Source organism: Athene noctua, chromosome 13, assembly GCF_965140245.1.
Source record: "Athene noctua chromosome 13, bAthNoc1.hap1.1, whole genome shotgun sequence".
Taxonomy (NCBI): Eukaryota; Metazoa; Chordata; class Aves; order Strigiformes; family Strigidae; genus Athene; species Athene noctua.
In genome coordinates, this window is record NC_134049.1 from 3,845,270 (window position 1) to 3,863,678 (window position 18,409).

Consider the following 18,409-nt stretch of genomic DNA (forward strand, 5'->3'; position numbering starts at 1 on the left):
TTGGTCCAGCAGACCGTACGCTCATCCAGGCCATGAGCAGCCAGTTTTGCTATGAGAATTCTATGGGGCCAAACTTCCCATTCTTGTGAACAGCAAATTTAATCTCAGCAGTAAGGTAGCAGACAGCGCATGCAAAGAACCCATGTCACCTCCAGTAACCCCAATGTATCTCCTTTAGAAGAAGACCCTTCCTCCACCTACTCAGATGGCACTGACTGAGGTTGAGAAACTCACTGTCCTCTCATTCACCTTCCTCCCTCATGCTGTAGGCCTTAACAACAGCTGAATTTGATAAAAGTGGGAAGAACTTTAAAATCCATATTCATTTAACTGTTTGTGAAATTGCAAGAGTGCATGTCCTGCACAGCTGACTGACAGTGTCCTTCAGACCTGGTGGATGCTTCATCTGGCAACTGTTTTTTGCCTCGTATACTGCTCGTGACCATGCATTGTCACTTAATTAGGCTGAAATTAAATAAATGGATCCAATCCAATTTTCCAATGTTATGGACTCCTATCTGTGTGCTGGATTGTAGTAACTGGTTGCTTTGCCCTACCAGGGCATGTAAATTGTGTGCTTGGTTTGGTGCCTACACAGCACGTACTGAAATCCTGCATGCTCCTCATGGAGCCCCTATGCTGTTGCCAAACCCAGCTTCACCAGGTACTTCTCCAAAAGAAAAGTTAAGATCTCAGTTCCTTGCAGTCTAAATACATCTCTGAATCATGGTCAGATCTTGGTGCTTCTATTATCCATTATCAGTAAGCTGATTATACTTTTCTGCTCTTTTTTTTGCCACATACTCAGTGACATTTGCAGATGAGCCAGCTGGAAGTATGATATCTTGGTGAGGGAGAAACTGTTCACAGAGATGCACTGTTTTTTGCAAAAATTTCAGCTGGAAAAGATTTGTATCTAGAAAGAAGGGAAGGAGAGGAAGAAAATAGAAGTCCTTTATTCAAAATAAAATATCTGAAAGAATTGCTTTTGGTGCAGAGCTGAGTGGGAACCCACTACTAAGCCTCAGAAGTTGCTACAAAATGGAAGTATTGCCTGCTGGATCATCTTCTCCATTTCACAGACCAAGAAGGTCAAGTCTGAGCTGAAAAAGGAACTCAAGTCTTCCCATCTTGAAGTCAAGATACACACACTCTCTCATGCAACTAAGCATTGTTCTGGCTCATCTCTATTAATTCACAAGAAGCCATCCTATATATTCCTAGATAACTTGGCCTTGGAATTTATTTTGCAGGAGATTTTGTTATTGCCTCATAAACACAAAGGTCTCTTAAATTGTCATCAAAATACATCACCATAAAATTACTCAAGCACTAGAAGAAAAAAATCTGCTTCGAGTACTATGCTGCTCTTCTGTGAAATTTCACTGTACTTGCAAGGATCTAACAGCTTTGACGTATTCTTTCACTGATACAAGTAGTCCAAAAGAAGCAATCACACTTCTGGCAAAAGATGATTTAATTTCCATGGAACTGTTTGCTCCAATCTAGTAGGACCATCTTAAGTTGTCTTACATGCAGCCAGCACTAACTGCTGTTCTTCACTACTCTGCACCTTAGACATTTATGTCCGAGTAAAGTAGCTGTAATTTATATCTGAGTAAAGCAGGGCTCTTGATTTGGAAGCACTTTCCATGGGTGTAAATGACAAACCCAAGGCAGCAGCAAATCCAGCCCAGGAGATACACTTAGTCCATTTCAGGGAGACTTTGATTATTGTGATCCGTACTGGGTAGGGGTTAAAGGCTGTGTGACACTTTGCAGGAGAAGAGAATTTTGGTTTTGCCAACATGCAGTGTGAGCAGGGAGCCCTGTGCACGCCGCAGGTGGAAGCATTTCCACAGGCTTCCCGCACCTTCCTCTGTGAAGGGTTTTGGGACCCTCCCAGATGTGCAGACACAGATGATGTTATGATATGAGCATTGCAATTCTCAGTAAATAAACTGTTGGAAAATGGCAGTACCAAATTAAATGGCAATAAAGCTTTTGTTGCTTCAGTTTTATACAGGTTTTAAGACAGAATCTGTGATGAACTGCATTGTGTATGCTTGCACCAAAATAAAGAGGGTGGCATGGCATATAAATAAGTTTAGCATTAGACCAGTATCATTTTCAAATTATGACTCACTAACAGAGTTTTACAGAAATTTGATTACAATTTTACTGCATGGAGGACTCTTTTGCATCTGTTTCACAGATATCCACCTTTTAAATTTTATTTAATTTGTATTGATTTTTCCTGCACTTTCATAAGCAGGCATCACACATCTGAGCACACACAAAAATGATTACTTAAGTGATGATTTAAAAATAATGGATGTACATTAGGACATGAATGATTAATTCCTTTTTGTGAGTACAAGCATCCAGGCTATGGCTGAGTAAAATATTGATGGTACAAAGGAAATGAGCTGTTTCTTAATTTAGTTTTGTTCTGGTAATGTGTAACTAATGTTGTTTCCTTCTAGCAGTATGCATTTAGTGACCCTTTTAAATTTTAATACCTAGTGATAGCTAAACTAATAGCTTCATGGGACATATAAGAGGGGATTTTGAAAAGATGCTGATATAGTTTACATGCATTAATTTGAGACTCTCTGTAACGCATTTAATACAAATAGGTACTACAGAAGAACCCAGATAAAGTCTCTGCACACAGGCTGGCATTTCCCTCGAAAGCTGAGGCTTTTTTTTGCATGAGACGCATTGAAAGGTGGAGATCTCATTGTCGTGTTAGTCTCGTGAGGCTGTGGCATATGAATCCCAGTTCATCAAGGCCCGATGCTCTTGTGACGCACTTGAGAGTGTGGGGATTTGTCAGGCTGGTACAAAATGAGAGCAGGACTGCTCTTACCACCTGATACTTGGGCGTATGTTTACACTAAATGTAGAGGGACCTGAGCATGGAGATTAACCCTGTGCTGGACTTGTACAGCCTGAGTCAGAGATACCTACATTGTGGTTTCTCACGGTTTCCACAGTGTTGAGGTGTTTCTGGAAGTTTTTGCCATGACTACAGCATCCTGAAATGCCACAGTGAGGAGAAAGGCACTGAAACACAAGCACTACCCACGTGGTTCTGCCCACACCTTCCCTTCAGAGCATGGCAGGCCAGGCTCACCCATCCAAAAGTTAAACCTGCTGCCCAGTCAAGCAGAGCAGTATGGGCTCAAAATCAAATAGAAACATTTTAAATACTCTAGATGTGGCTGGGCAGCACCACATGTGAGGACACAGGTTATGGTAGAGCACAGCTACAGGTCTTGAGGCTCTCAGATGGGAATACAACCTTGTTACTCCAGGTTGATATACAGACTGAATCACTGGCACTGCCTACCCACTGCCCATCTGTTAGGATGGCACTTTGCCCACCGACATGGTGACATGCCAGGTTTCATTTGAAGTAGGTGCCTTCTAACAATGGGTTTAGAAAGCAGCCTGTTGAAGACAGCAACTGACACTTCTTTCTTCAATAGGCTATTTTTGGAGTGGGAACACTTGCTGGCAGCAAGTGCAAAGGGCCTAAATCGGCTTCTGTTAGTCAGCTGCAAAAAAATCTCATTTGCTACAGTAACAGAAGGTTTGGGCTAAAAAGTAAAGCGATTGCTTCCATTTGCACTTGCTGGCCTTGCATGGGTATGTTTATTGTGGCTACTTAATCCCACTTTACCAAACTGCATGGCAATTTGCAGGTGAGAAAGAAAAAGTAGGCAGAGGAAGAGTGTCTTGTTTTTCAGACAAGAAAGGGTGCTTTTTTGTTTAATTTTAAACCATGATCCTTTGATATTTTCCACTGCTGCAATGGATATTATATGGTAATCCTGCCAGGACATTTTATATGTGAGGAAGAGTTTGAGGGTTGGTTCCCCAGGATGACATTTGAAAAATATAGTTCACATTTTTTTTCATTTGGCAACTGAGAGAAAAGGGGGATCTTCATACAGTCCCAAGAAAAGTCGACAGGCTTTCTGTCATCAGGTCTTTTTGAAACGGTTTTGAAGATCCTAGGGAAAATGTAGACTTTGGCTCTATTGAAAGTCCATGAAGGGGTGTAGAGCAGAGAGCAAGTTAACACATGCAGTTCTCCCTGGTGACATTCTGGATACAGGATGCCTGAAACGTGGGCAGGGTGTAAAACCACACAGTTTTAAGAGCAGCCCAGATGGCCAGCAACCCCAGGAACACATGCACACGTGCTATCCTGATCCTTCTAGGAAGGATTTTGAATCTAAATTGTCAGCCTGACATCAGTGCCATGACATTACTGATAGGCAGGAGTGATACATGATCCACCTTGCAGAGATCTACTCACTTGCGTCTGTAGTAAGAAGTAATATGGCCTCTTCTGACATGTCCAAAGCTCACCTGAGCTTGAGTCCTGACAGTGTGATGTGATGGGAGTCTGAGCTTGACCATGGCTCTGACCTGCTCTCACAGCCACCTGGCTGAGCACTGGACAGTCTGCTTTCTGCCCCTCTGCCTCTGCTGGCCTCCCCCGACCCCACTGCCTTCTTCATCGCTCTGCCAGGACAAAGCACTGTCCTGCCTGGCAGTGCACTCCAAGCCTGGGGCAGTGCAGGGGAATTGCCAGGTGGCCGGGTGCCAGCTAAGCCTGTGTTTCATGCAGCTGGGTCCCCCGTACCACATATAGAGAGTGTTTCTGTATGGCCTGGCTGAACAAGGAGGTGGAGACCTTTCCATCCCTCTCTGGTTTAATGTTGAGCTCTTGGCCTGATGCACATATATGGCTAATGATGACAGGAAGGGAAAGGACCAACTAGGCATTCTCGGCCAGCATGCAAAGTACATATGCACAAAATCAACAACCACTGAGATTCTTCTGAACACAGGAAGTTATTCCGGCAGCATCTGAAGTACTCAGATAAAATATCCTACTCTGAAACAGCTTTTGATAGGAAAGCTGAGAATAACCTGTAGTTATCTTTGGCTACTGGACAGTAGAGACTTTATTATAAAATGATTTATTTGCTATAACATGGCTGCTAGAATCCTGGCACCTTTTTATGCAACTAATTAAAAAGAAGTCAGATCTGTAAAAGGAGCTGAAAACTTTGGCTGGAGCCACAAATACTGTTTCTTCCATTGCTTCCCAGATAGGGAACCACTTTTCATGCCCTTCTCTTATCCACAAAGACACAGAAAAGAGAAGATCTGTAGCTAACAGCCACAGCAGCTATGACTGCATCACTCCAAGCAGCAGAGGGAATAGAGCGCCTGCAGCAGTCTCTGTGCTTGCCAAGAATGGAGATGTCATGGCTTACTTTTTTTTTTTGAGCCACGTCAGATAATAATGTTGGCATTCCTACCTGAGCCCGTTTTTCCAAGTCAAGCACTGTCCAGAGGATTTAGTAATAACTTGATCACCGGTTGCTTCTTTGTTGTATATTTTTGCTATGTTAATTCTCCCAGTATGTGCTGCAAATATTGTGGGATAGAATAGGTGCCACTGCAAAGTTATATTGCCTTGGATCCAAAGTGCTTTCTACACTTTTGACCCCCCCCACACCCCTCTTCTAGATCAAGCCTCCTCCCTGACAGCTCCTTTGCATGGCTGTTTCCTGCATGACTTGTCACAGACAATGGTATTTCCCCAGACTCCGTGGAGCTTTGCATCACTCAAGATTAGTGGGCTGACATGCACAGTCATACAAGCAGCTGGTGGACTGTGATCAGTGAAACAATGTGGGGATGAAATGTGCCACCTATCTCATTGTCACCTGCTGTCACCTCAAAGGTGAAAATGTGTCATCTTGCACCCACCAAAGAAGTAAGATGTGTCCCAGGTTCGGTAATATGAGAGTGTATGAGAGTGGCTCTCAGACACGGTGCACCATTTCAAATGTTGATGGGGAGAAGGCGTAGCAGTTAACTCCAAAGGATCAAAGCCACCTGCACTCACTTTTGCCTCTTAGTTTTGATAATGTGCTATATAGAGAATAATAATTGTACTCACCTGCTGTAAGTAGAAATTTTTCTTCTGCACTAACATGCGAAGCACAGAACAGGGAAAAGGAAACCTTTAGTGGATGGCTCTGTTACGGCTACTAAGTAGAAAGGATTTTGCAGCCCACAGCTAGCACACAAGAAGGAACACTAAAGTAGAGCAAAGCTAGAAGTCATTTTTCAAACAAACTGTAATATTAGATAAGGCTATAAGTGTTGAAAAAATAATTAAAGGTATCCACCTATGCCTCAAGAACAAAATATCCTAGGCTAAAGTCAGATACTGAGATACAATAGAGAGAAACTCAGGTTAACATGCCAAAGGCAGCAACTCCTGTCATTACTGATTGTGTGTGGGCTGTGAACTTTCTGTATGTGTCACAGAGGTAAAAGTAAATAGTTTGATCATCTTTCTTCAAACCTAGGATGAGACCTACCCTCTCGCTGGATAGGAATGCACTGGAGAAATGCGCTACGGCTTAATTTCAGAGTTCAAGCAGATACAAATTTACAAGCACTTTGTTTATCCTTCTATTCTTAGTGATTACTGCTATTTTCTAAGCACCCTTCCTACATCAACCGTGAATAATGTCTGTCTGATCCTTTACAACTGTTCTACTGTCACCCAAATGAGGCAGGTTTTTGGCTCCTGAGTCAGTGTTAGGCTGGACAGCTGCTTAGCTGTGACAGCCCAAGGAGCTACCTCAGGCTTGCCCAAGGGAGATTCAGACTACTAAATTATATTCTTAGAGTCTTATTTAAGGCCTTAATCCATGGAGTTATATTTGGTGGGACAGTGAAGGAGCAAGATTTATGTGTGTCTGTGGATCTGTCTGTGTGAGTCTATACATGCATGCATGCCTAACTGCTTGTTTTCTGTAATACTTAACCCGCCACGACTATAAAATGTTGTTAGCTGGTACCTGTGGACTCACCTGCGTGTAAGATGTGATTGTTGGTATATGAAACCAAGCTGATTCAGGTTGGGTTTTATGGACTCTGGAATGAGTAATGTGATACTAATCTATAGATAAACTAATCTGCTGGTATTTATAACCAGTGAGCAATTGCCTCAACCCTTAACTGCAGGTTTTGAGACGTGACAGTTACAGTAGATAGTAGCTTTACTGTAGCTACGAGCTGTTTGGGAACCTCTATGATTGGCTAAATTTCTAAGAGGCTATTTGATTTACCTTAAAGAAAACATAGGTCTTGTCTTTGGTCATTCTTACTGATAGGGAGTAATTTTTTCTTCTGGGCCAGGCCATAAAACACTTTAAAAATCTGGACCCAGTGAAATAAATAAAAAGATAAAATTATCGTCTGTTCCCATCCTACATTATCTTGTAATTTACACATAAATAACAGTGAAATAATAGAAAGTTTTCAGGCCCGTTCCTGTTCTGAAGGTCACTGGGTCTCCATAGGACAAGGGGGACTCATTACACAGAATCAATTACAGGATTAGGTAATCCCCTAAAATGGGACTGAAAAGTGATTTTCTGTAACAGAAGTTGCTATATATAATATAAACAGATAACATTAAGTGTCTTGTCATTTTGTGATTATATGCCATGAACATAGATTTGTTACTAATACGTCTTTTCATCTGTCTATGCCTGGAAAAGGCAGCACATTTTACTACTAGTAGTGAGGAAAAGTGTAGGTAAACACTGTGCATGGTGAATCTGTACTGAGTATGACAAATGAAATTTTGGAAATTAAAATTGTAGGCTGTGAGGAAGATCATCTATTAATCTTTGAAGTATGCCATTAAATCTAATTATAGTGTTTTGTTGATATTACCTTAGATGTTTGAAATGAATTCCCCATCAAATGATAGGTGATGTAATATACCTAACTGAAAAGCTAATCATTGTACAGAAAATGAGGTTTCTTGCTTTCAGTGATTCCTGTAGGCATTTAAAGTGCTGAGGGGAGTTAGCAACACCTACGACTCCACACCTGGTGCCAAAGGGCACCATGGCAATGCCTTCAGCTTGGCTTTTCGTTCCCAGCTCTCTGCCCTGTACAGCTGTCCCTCTCTGGGATTTTTTGTCACAAGATTATTCTTTTGCGAGGACCATGAATTAATCACATTTTACTATTGCAATGACCTTTGCAGGGAAGTGCCATGGCCAGAATTGCTGGCCTGAAAAGAGTTGGTTTTTCAAAGTTAAGTCTGATGGGGAGCTTGCAGGCAGGAAAGACCAGTTTTACAAGACTGTGCCCAGTTATGTTTATTGCTCGAATCCCTTTTATTAGCTTTGACACACAGTCATGCAGATTTCACTCTAAGCACATTTCAAGTAGTAAAATACACAGGACAACACATCACAAACGTTGTGTCCATGTCTTTTCCGTCTTTGCTGACACGGGGTTCTCTCTGCCAGCCCCACAGCCTCAACAGAGGAAGAATTTCTGGCCTTCTCCAGCCTCAGGTTCATCTGCGCAGGATCCCACGTGATCCCTGCTGGTTAACCCACGTAGTATACTGCCAAAGCATTTAAAAAATTACTTGTTTTCCAGTTATTTTTATTAATTACTGGCACATCTCCTCTCCCTCCCCAGAGGTAGATGGGGGAGTTGAATTTCAGTCAGACTTTCGCGTAAGAACTGAGAGCAGTTATTAGATTTATCATTTAAATGTTCGATATAGAGATGGTGTTCTGTATGCTTCTCAAGGTAAACTGGTGTTTATTGTTTATTATTTATTATTTATTGTTTATTGTGTTTATTATTGTGTGATCGTGGGTGGGCATGGAATAGTAGTGTGGACCCATTTCTTACACCTGCTGGAAAGATAAATGACAAGAGTGGAAGCATATGCACATGCTGATCCTATACAGAGCCAGGATAAAGTTGCCGAGTTCGGAAGCACAGCCCATCAGTGTTAGCAGAAAATTATCACTACGCCTTCAAGTGACAGGCATACAACCTGAGATTTCTACACATCCCTCTAAATGAGGAGGCAGATTAGAAAGATATAAAAAAGAGAGAACAATTACGTTAAATTGAAGTTTTGACAGTCAGAAATACCTTAAAAACAACTCTCAACACAGTACCCAAGAAGATGCTAAAAGAAAGTGTTGAAACCATTTTGTGTATTCCTGTATTTTACAAAATGCTAATCTCTTAAAAGCACCTCCTATAATTTTCTGACAAGAATGAAAAGGAGGATTTCATGTCATTTGGAAAATTTTGAGGAAATTATTTTCTTTCCTTTAAGCATTATAGAGAACTCCACTCAGGTGCTGCCTGAATTGGATACTATTTACAGGGATAAAATTATGATGACTTTTCTTAAACTTACCACTCTTTATATAGTACTTGACTTATAACCAATTATTTGCCTGTATCAACACAGCACAGGCCTGTTATATTAGCAGTTTGCTATTTTTAGCCTATTTGTGTAAATCCTGAACAACAATATTCTGAAATGTCTCACTTCTGACTTGTGTTGATACTGCTATAAGCTCAGGACTGAGGGAAGGAAAATGGTTAGCTCAGTTTTATTGCTTTGCCAGCCAAACACTGGGATTTTCAGATATTTCCCCAGGCAACAAGGTTTAAGGTGATCGAACAGGGATGGGCAGATTAAAGACCCATCTTCTTGGGATCTAAACCATGGGGTATGAGGGGGAGTAAGTGGCTACAAACAGGGCAGTGACTACAGTAAGGGTTCGTGGAGACAGGGTGCTAAAGCCAGGCACCATAGGGGCATCCACGGAACAGAGGTGAGCATCAGAATGCAGGTAGTTCTGCATGGCGCAGCCTAACCGTGGAATACCCTGATGAGCTATCAGCTTCAGCCTCTGTGGCTTTAACCCTGTCCTGGTGGTGAGCTATGAAGCATTATAGCTTGAGCTTCCTCTTTTCTACATTTATGTTCTTAAAAATCCAAAGGAGAGAATTCTTCACCAATCGATAGGGATGAAAAGCCTGTTTTTCTTGGAAATTGTTCTACGTTTATTCACCTGCTATACATGCCTGCCCTGCCCTGTGCAGTGGCTCCCCAGGTATTGAGAAGGCACGAAGGCACATAAAACCAGAGCTGTATGGAAATAACTTTTCTAGGTTGTTAATAGAAACTAATATTATCGGGCAGACTAATATTTACCCCTGCTATGGGAGCATTACTCATTGAATAGCACCTTAAATTGTCCGACTCATTTTATGCACTCAGAATAAATAAATTCTATTCTCTTTTATTATCAAACTTAATTACAGTTAAGGTAAGTCATAACATTCACACTTTGCAACTTAGATTTAAAGACACTGAATATAAAAACGATGCATGTCTACTTCATCGGAAATGATATATCTGATCCCTGTTAAATTCCCTACCGATTTCTCTATACAGTGCCATGCAGCAGGCAGATGTCTGCATGCACTGGTGAAATGTGCTGCTTTTTGGGGGGGGAAGAATAGAGAAGGGAAGAGGAAAATATTTAGCTAATATGTAATGACTCTTAGGAGTCATCCTGGCACTATTGTGATTTGACCAACCTTCTGTAACTGACATTTGCTGGTTTTATTGGAAATGGCACAGCTTAAATGAACATGTCTTCAAAATATAAGTTTCACATTTCATTCAGAAGCCATCATGTCCATGGGTTAGTGTGCTGAGTCACTGATTCAGCTCCGGCTCAGGCAGAGGGAAACCATCAATACCATTTTCCTCAGCACTTAGTATTTCCGAGGGATGCAGCATTTGAGAAAACTTTCCTGGGCGACCGTGCTCTGAAGGTAGTTTCTGAAATGTGCGAACTGCCCTGCACTGTGTGCACTTGCACTTTCTTACCAAATCACCGTGTGGCTGAAATGGTGATTTTAACGAATGCTTGCGCTTGCTGAAATCAGTTCTGCCTTGGTTATAAACCCAATGGAGGCGTTCAAGCAGAATGAAATGTCTGGTTTAAACACATATTAGTTTAGTATTATCCATATTTTAATGAAGCAAAACCTCAATTTGTTGTTCTAACAGATGGTGGTTCTTTTATCTGTATGTAAATTTTGAATATTTTGCTTACATTTTCAAATTCCTGAACAAGTGTTGCTTAAGTCTGTAAAACACTTAGAGGGTGAAAGTCCTTTAACAATAGGAATAATCCATAAACTATGCCTAAGAGATAGGGTGAGTAAGTGCTCTCATTACCATCTCATACACAGGGACAGTCTCACCGGAGCCAGAGCTGGTCCTCGGGCATTCCTGGCTCTTGGGCTGACACTCAGTCCATTTTATTGTGCCTCTGTACTTTCAGATTCTGCTGATGTGTTTCTTTTACAAATCAATCATTCTAGGGGTAATTAACATTTAAAAGCCAGGTTTCTTTTAATTCCATTAGTATATTTGTGACAAGAAATGTGCTGGCAGAATCCAAAGGTTAAGAGTTACAATGAAGAACAAGCTTTAGGATAAATGAAAGTTAAGGCCTAAAATAGCCTGACAATGCCCCATTAATCTGCACACTATTGACACAATAGTGGTCTGTTGTGTCAATGAGGATTTAAGAAGCTTTGCAGCACGTTACTGATAGTTTATCATATCAATAGGAGCCTGCATATATTTGTGTTCAAAAACCTGTGGCTGCGGAATTCCCTGACTGCACACATATTGTAAGCGCACATACTTTAAATCCTTACATAAAGTGGTTTCTAGCCATGCAGCAAATTTTGAAATCATAATAAACTACCATATTTAAGTGTAGACAGAAGATATTAGTCTTGGCTATACCAAAATCCTCTAAAATGCTCTACTTCAAACTGAAACCCTTTGCCCTACAGAAATGCGATCCAATTCTCAACATTGTGTCATCTGCCTAATTGAAGCAGAAGGAGATTTAAACCGTATTAATCTCTCATCCTGATATATGGAAGCCTTGAGTCAGCTTGTGGCTGAGATGTACAGTGGGGAAGAAAGGTCCCTTTCCCCAAGCAGTCCCTGTCAGAGCGGAGGGGAGTGCAGCCACAGCCCAAGCAGATGCCTCAGGCTGTGCCATGCTTCCCATGCCCCCGCTGCAGGGATAACCGAGCCGCATTGCTGAGGAGTTTCTTAGTGCCAGCCACAAAAAGGATGTATCGAATGAAAAGATAGCTGGCTCTTTTTCTAGGATGGCAGTTTTTATGGCTGGCACCACCATCAGGCATTTAAAAATCCTAGAAGCAAATCCCACACTTGTAATGCCCCGGTGTGGGCAGCTTGCACCTAGGTACCCGTACCCTCTATAAATCCGCACACCGGTGGGTCTGCTCCGAGCATTTGACTTCCAGTGAAAAGGCCACAGAGCTATTCTGTGAACCCAATCCTTTGTGAACCAAATCCTTCTCTTTGAGGCACTCTTAAGCTTTTTTGTCCTCAGGTTGCAATTCGATTCTTAACCAAGCGAGTAGTCTCGATCGCAGCATTTTCATGCCCTGTGCAAATTTTGATGGTTTTCAGATTAGGGCTGTTCCTGAGAAAGAGAAAATAATGTCCTTACACCTTTAACCAGGGAGCAGCTCCTGGGGTGCAACATAGCCATGCTGTGTTTGCTGTGAGGAAGCCCATAATGATCTCGCCTTAAGCCTGTCACCACTAGGAAACATCAGAGAGAGACAGCCAGGGACTGAGTTGCCAAAAACGTCCTATTCCCATGGCTGAGAGATTTTGTTGGCACCATCTCTAAAGAGAATTTACTATGGGCCAAACCCCGGCGCCCTTGCTTAGATGAATCAGTTCTCAAGAGGCAACGCTCCCGCTGCGAGTGGTGCGAGTGATCCTGCAGGATCAGCCCCCAAAATATTGCTTGGGAGTATCAAGCCCTCGTCTTCCAGAGGGGCAGGCGTGCGGTGGGAGCGACCAGCCCAAGGCCTCGCTGTGGAGGCAGCGCACAGCTGGGGAGCAGGAATCTGGGACTTGCTGTGAATGACAGAGATGTTTCCACAGCAAAAATCCCTTTAAATTATTTTTGCTCAGAATTTCTCTGATTTCCCATAAAACAAGCACAGATGATAAAGCTTGGCGAGTAAGCCTTTTTTTTTTTTTTTTTTTTTTTCCTTGCAGGGGCATCCAAAAATATTTCGTGGCACTTTAAGCCTTAATTAATAAATTTTTCATGTGAAGAAAAATGAATTAGTGACAGCTATTTCCTGGATTTAATTTCTGGGATTAAACCCTTTGTTTCTGGAATATTTGAAGGGATTTCGGCCAGACACTTAAAAAGATGTCATTTCAAGGACAACCCCCTCCACCGCCCCCCCCCACCACACGCGAAGTACTCGGCTGCAAACCCGAGTCTCGTTAGCCTGCAAAATGGCACGGCTCGCGGCGACTTTTTCTTTCGAAGTCGCAATGAAAATTTCGGTATTAAGGAGCGAAGGTGGCGTCGGCGATGAACAAAACGCCTCCTCGCTGCCTTCGCCCGGCTGTTTACCTCCGCGGAGGCGGGACGGGCGCGGGGCCGGCGGCAGGGGGGCAGCTTCACCGAGGTGCTTTGGCAGGGGTGCAACTACCGGCGAAGTTTGCCGGGGCTCCGCGCACGCCGCCGCGGCCGGGACCGCTCGGTGCCGGCGGGAGCGGGGCCGCGCCCGGCGCTGCCCGCGGCGCGGGGGGGGGGGGGGGGGGCACAGGGCCGGGGCGGGGCCGCCCCCGCCCCGCCATGGCGCGGAGCTGCGCCGCCGGGTGCGGTGAGAGCCGCGGCGGGGCCGGGGAAACCGAAAAGTTGGCCGCGGCAGCGGTGGGGCGCGGTGTTTGCGCGGAGATGGGGGGGCGGAGCGAGGCCGGGCGCGGCGGGACGGCGAGGGGCGGGCGGGAATAAATACATTAAAGACAGGGGAGGGGAGGGAAAAGAAAAGGGAAAAAAAAAAAAAAAAAAGGCAGGCGGGAAGGGGTGGGCTCTGCGCGGCGCGCCTCCCCCGCGCTGGCTCGGCCCCGAGCGGAGCGCCGGGATGGGGCGCCCGGCGGGGGACGGCGGGCGGAGGAGGCAGCCCCGCCGGCGGGCGGCGGCCGTGGGCAGCGGCAGGTACGCGGGGCCGCCGCGGGAGCGCAGCGCAGCGCAGCGGGCGGCCGCTGCGGGAGCCGGCGCTGGCCGGAGAGGGGGGAGCCGAAGCGGAGCCCTTGGGTTTCTCCCCAGCGAAATCGCCGCGGGGCGCTGGGGGTGAGTGGGGGCTGAGCCGGGCCGGCCCCGGCGCTCGGCGCGGCCGCATTTACGGGCTCGCCGGCAGCAGGCGGGCGCTGGGAGGCAGAGGGAGCCGCGTTTCCAGCTCCCCATCAATTATGGATGGAAACAAATGTTGGAGTCGGGTCGGAATTATCGCCGGGCAGGGGCAGGGGCAGCTCCGCTCCGTCCTCCTCGCCTCCTGGTGCAAACAATGCTCCGCTCAGGTGCGGAGCGGAGAAACTTTTTTGGGGGGGGGGGGGCTGGGGCGTTTCAGCGCTGCAGAAACCGATACAGCAGCTTTCAGGGAGTAATTAGAAAGGGTTTAAAGCCTGCTTTATTATTTATAAGCGCTGGCTGGAAATGAAAGGTCACAGATATTTCTAGGTGGATGTTATGCCCGTGTTTTAAAGGGTTGCGGGGTTGTGCTGGGTATGACTGTCATTCTGTTTTACCTTGTGAGTTGAAGAATGCGATTAAGTGTGCTTTTAGGTCGATGTGATGAAAATACTGTAGTTTCCGGTGGATATCCCACTTGTTAGCATGAATATAGCTAGTCTTAAATCAGTGGGTTTCTGCCAGTCTTTGAGTTGTTTCTTACTTCTGGTCAAGATTATGTCTGTATCACAGGCGTTAGCCTGTGAGTAATTTGAGGAAAATTCAGCCCTCGGTGTGTAAAGTCATTTGTATTTATATGTGTGTATGGCTTAGAATACATTTGCTTTTGAGCATAGCAGCAGCAATGATGGTTCATAATGCTCACATATGTGGCACTTGCTGTACAGATGGTATTGTAGCTTATCCGTGTACACACACACACACGCTTCACGCATAATGTGCAGGAATTACAGCAAACTTCCTCCAAAATACTGCTCGATGCTCTGTAAACGTGTGGCAGGTTTTTTTTTTCCTGGTTATTTCCTTTGGGCAAAAGCACACGTCATTTTTGGGATACCTTTGTGTTCTAAGTTGTTAGTCTTTCCTTAATAATGTTTATTAACTCACTAAAATATTATTTGAAGGAACAGCTTCCTACTGTCTTAGAGGCTTTTACTGCTGGTCTGTTGCTCTCACATACAAGTACTTTCACAGAGAATTTTCTGAGGTTCTCTCCTTTTCCCAAGTCCAACAGGAAGCTCATTGTAAAGCTTTGCAATCACTTTTGTGGCAAAAGAGAATAGACGTTTATTCGTGCTTTATTCACACTGTAAAATTCTATGCACCTCTAAAGTCTACTTAAGTTACTTCTCAGTAAATTAAGTTGGACGTAATCATGTTTAATGTAGTAAGTGACAGGCATATTTTGTTATGTTGGCAGATACTGTATAAACATTTACTCTGGCTTATATAAATACAAATTGCCAGTTGAGTGCTCTGATTTCTATATAATCATGAACTTTAACACTTCTTATATTAACTAATATAAAGCTCAGCTATTTTAAAAACAGGCAGAAAAAGTTTGTAGTAAGAATTTATTAGTATTCTGATTTATGCAGCTCAGATTTGTTTTCAAAAGGACGGCCAGAAACGTGTAACTCAGAGGCTTTAAATTGGTCTGTTTGGCTTCTCGCTTTGATCTGCACCTTTGGTTACAGTGAACAGCAACCTTCCTCCCTCCTATCCTGCAGTCTGTCGCTACCTGTTCTCATTTATGGTTGAGATGCAACAAAGATAACATTTTTCTAAACGTGCTTTGTGTGATGCAGGAGCGTGTGCCAGGAATACAGCGATGGCCCTGTCAAAGCTCCACAAACCAGCTGTATGGCTGCGGGTTTTTTCCCCCTAGCCTCTCGCGCCCTTTGAGCTGGACCATCTGAACGATTCTACCTCTTTTGTATGGCTGAGCTGAGCCGACTATTAAAGCAGATACTTTAGCCCTTGGAGCTGCCTTAACTTTGATGTAGACTTACGAAGAGCACACATTTAGATCGAATGCTTAATTATACATGTAGTTAATTCTGACTAAATTGGTCTTCGATCTGATCGGTCCTGTCATATGAGATATGTGAAGGTAAAGAAAAGTACGTCATAGAGGCTCACTTCAAAGCTTCTGTTAGGCATTTGTAATAACATATCTTCCGGTCTTGCTATAGTTGGTCACACGCAGATTGCAGCTCTTGATTTTTTATTGGGTTTTAAATTCTTTCCAAAACATTATTGCACTTGAACACAGGATTCAGCATCCCTTGAAGTCGGGTGAAGCCCAGTTAGCTGGACAGAAGCTGTATAGAAATGTTGAAATGCTTCATTCTGAAAAAAAGAAATTTGAAATCTGAAGTCAAGTGGAGATCATATGTGAACACGGTCAGTTTTCATCAAGTGTCGTACAAGTGATATGACAGAGACTGTTTCAGTTCTAGTCTTTCTCTGTAAGACAAAGGAAACAGTTACATCAACAGCTTCTGCACTCGTATTGGCTTATGTTGAGCTTACTTATGTTGCAGCCTGATATTTTTCAGGGAATATACTACGTGTTTGCTTTGCTTACTGAACAGAGGAGGTGGTGGTTGATTACAAAATTGTGTGTTAAACATACCTATAATTCCAGTTTGAAAAAAATCAGATGTCTTTCCATTAGATAAAGTAATAATTTGCTCCACGAGTAATTAAGAAAAGATGGAAGGCATATTAGCATATTACTTGCATTGGGTAGTACAAGTTATTTTCAGTCTTAGCAGCTCTATATGTAATTAAAACAGTTCAAATGTTGCTTTCGTCAAAACTGCTGTTAGAACAGATGATCTCTTCTTACGCATCAGATGAGCTGCTGCAGTTACCGTTAAAATCCATCTAAGCCATTTTATTAAGTTGTTACTTGTTCTGTGAATAGCTGCCAGCCTCGAGTTCAAAAGAAAGTAGGTTCTGGTTTGTTCCCATGTCACATGGAAGAGGTGTGCAGTGAAAATCGTGTCGCTGCCCTTCCGATGCTGTTTTCTGGAGCTGTGTGTGCTGTAGCCCACTTTCCCTCATTGTGGCTTGACAGTAATTACAGTACAGCTAATATCAGAAGTTGATTCAGTTTATTCAAACCGGAAGACTGTTGAATTGTCCCACTTCCAAAGTCAAATGTTTGTGTTAACCACAGAGATCGAATCTGTAGTGCACATATATAACATAGGAGTAGTGTTTATTTCCCTAACTTTTCTATTCCATTCGGCTTTTGTTAACTAACCCAGATTAGCATTTTAACAACCCTGAAGTGAACTTCTGCCATTCTCCCTGCTTGGACAGTGTGTGTAGACCATCCATCATCCTGTCCTTGGCCACAACAGGCTACTGGCTCCATAACCATTTGGAGCTACACAGAAACCATCCGACTGTGAACAGCACAGCTGGCTACAGCAATTTTTTCTTCCACACCACTGGCAGCATTGTCTGGCTATGGTAACTAAAGTTAACATCCAGAACGTGAAGTTTCTTTAGTTTTGGCACCCCTGCCCAGCCCCGCTGCAGCTCAGTGGGCACACCTGCAGAAGGGCTACAGAATGCTACAAAATGGCTTCGAGGAGTGAGGCAACCGCTGGACCCATTTCTTTTCAAGGCTCTAGTTTGGAGACAGCAACCTGTTGTTTGGAGTGGGATTACATTAACTCCGTGCTTACTCGAGAGGGAGCTTGCTAGCTGAATCCTGCGCTCTTTCAATTTGCAGGTCGGGGTGTGCTTTGAAAGCCGCCAGCTAAAGAAACAGAACTCGCTGCTTTAACTTAGCCACGCAAACTGCCAAAGAGCACGGAAAGAAATGGAGAATTTCGGCTGTGTATTTCACACATTCTTGTAGAAGCCTTTTTAGTTCCACAACGGAAGCCATGTGATTTCACAGGATCTGTGCCCAGACTGTAATACTTGCTACAGATGCTTTCCTTGGTTTGTTTTGCAGATCCACGAATGCAATAGGGAAGAAGTCGTTGCAGGATTTATTATTTTAATTTTGATGTGTGCTGTGAATGGCAGGTGACCAGCAGGTGAATGTACTTGTGGCTCTCTGTTGATTTTACTTGTTGAGATTTTTGCACAATTTAAATAAAACGGCCTAGCGTGGCTGGCTTTCATGTGTGAGCCATAGCTTTCTTGCTAGAAGAGAACTCTTGCTTTCAAGAGCAAAGGAGGTCAGGAGGTGTTACCAGGCAGGGAGGGGCTGGGTGGAAGTGGAGGAGCAAAGAAGTGGTGGTGGAAGAGGAGGAGCAAGGAGCTCAAGCAAGCAAGTGACATTTGTTCTGTCCAAAATGGTTACAAACCTTGTAAATGAAATCAGTCCCTGGACAGCTTTGATTTATATTCTCACACAGCAG

The 18,409-nt window shown here is 43.7% G+C and overlaps 1 protein-coding gene across 13 annotated transcripts in view; it reads left to right on the forward strand.

Annotated features, from left to right (window-relative positions):
• SEMA6D (semaphorin 6D) overlaps positions 1-18,409 on the forward strand; it is a 269,723-nt gene that overhangs the window by 225,268 nt on the left and 26,046 nt on the right. For 8 of the 13 annotated variants that reach the window (XM_074917637.1, XM_074917646.1, XM_074917644.1 and 5 more), the window contains exon 1: positions 13,860-13,985. The exons of 3 other annotated variants lie outside the window; for them this stretch is intronic. The gene's annotated coding sequence lies outside the window, so the exon portion shown is untranslated. 2 more of the 13 variants (XM_074917638.1, XM_074917642.1) reach the window with 2 other exon arrangements.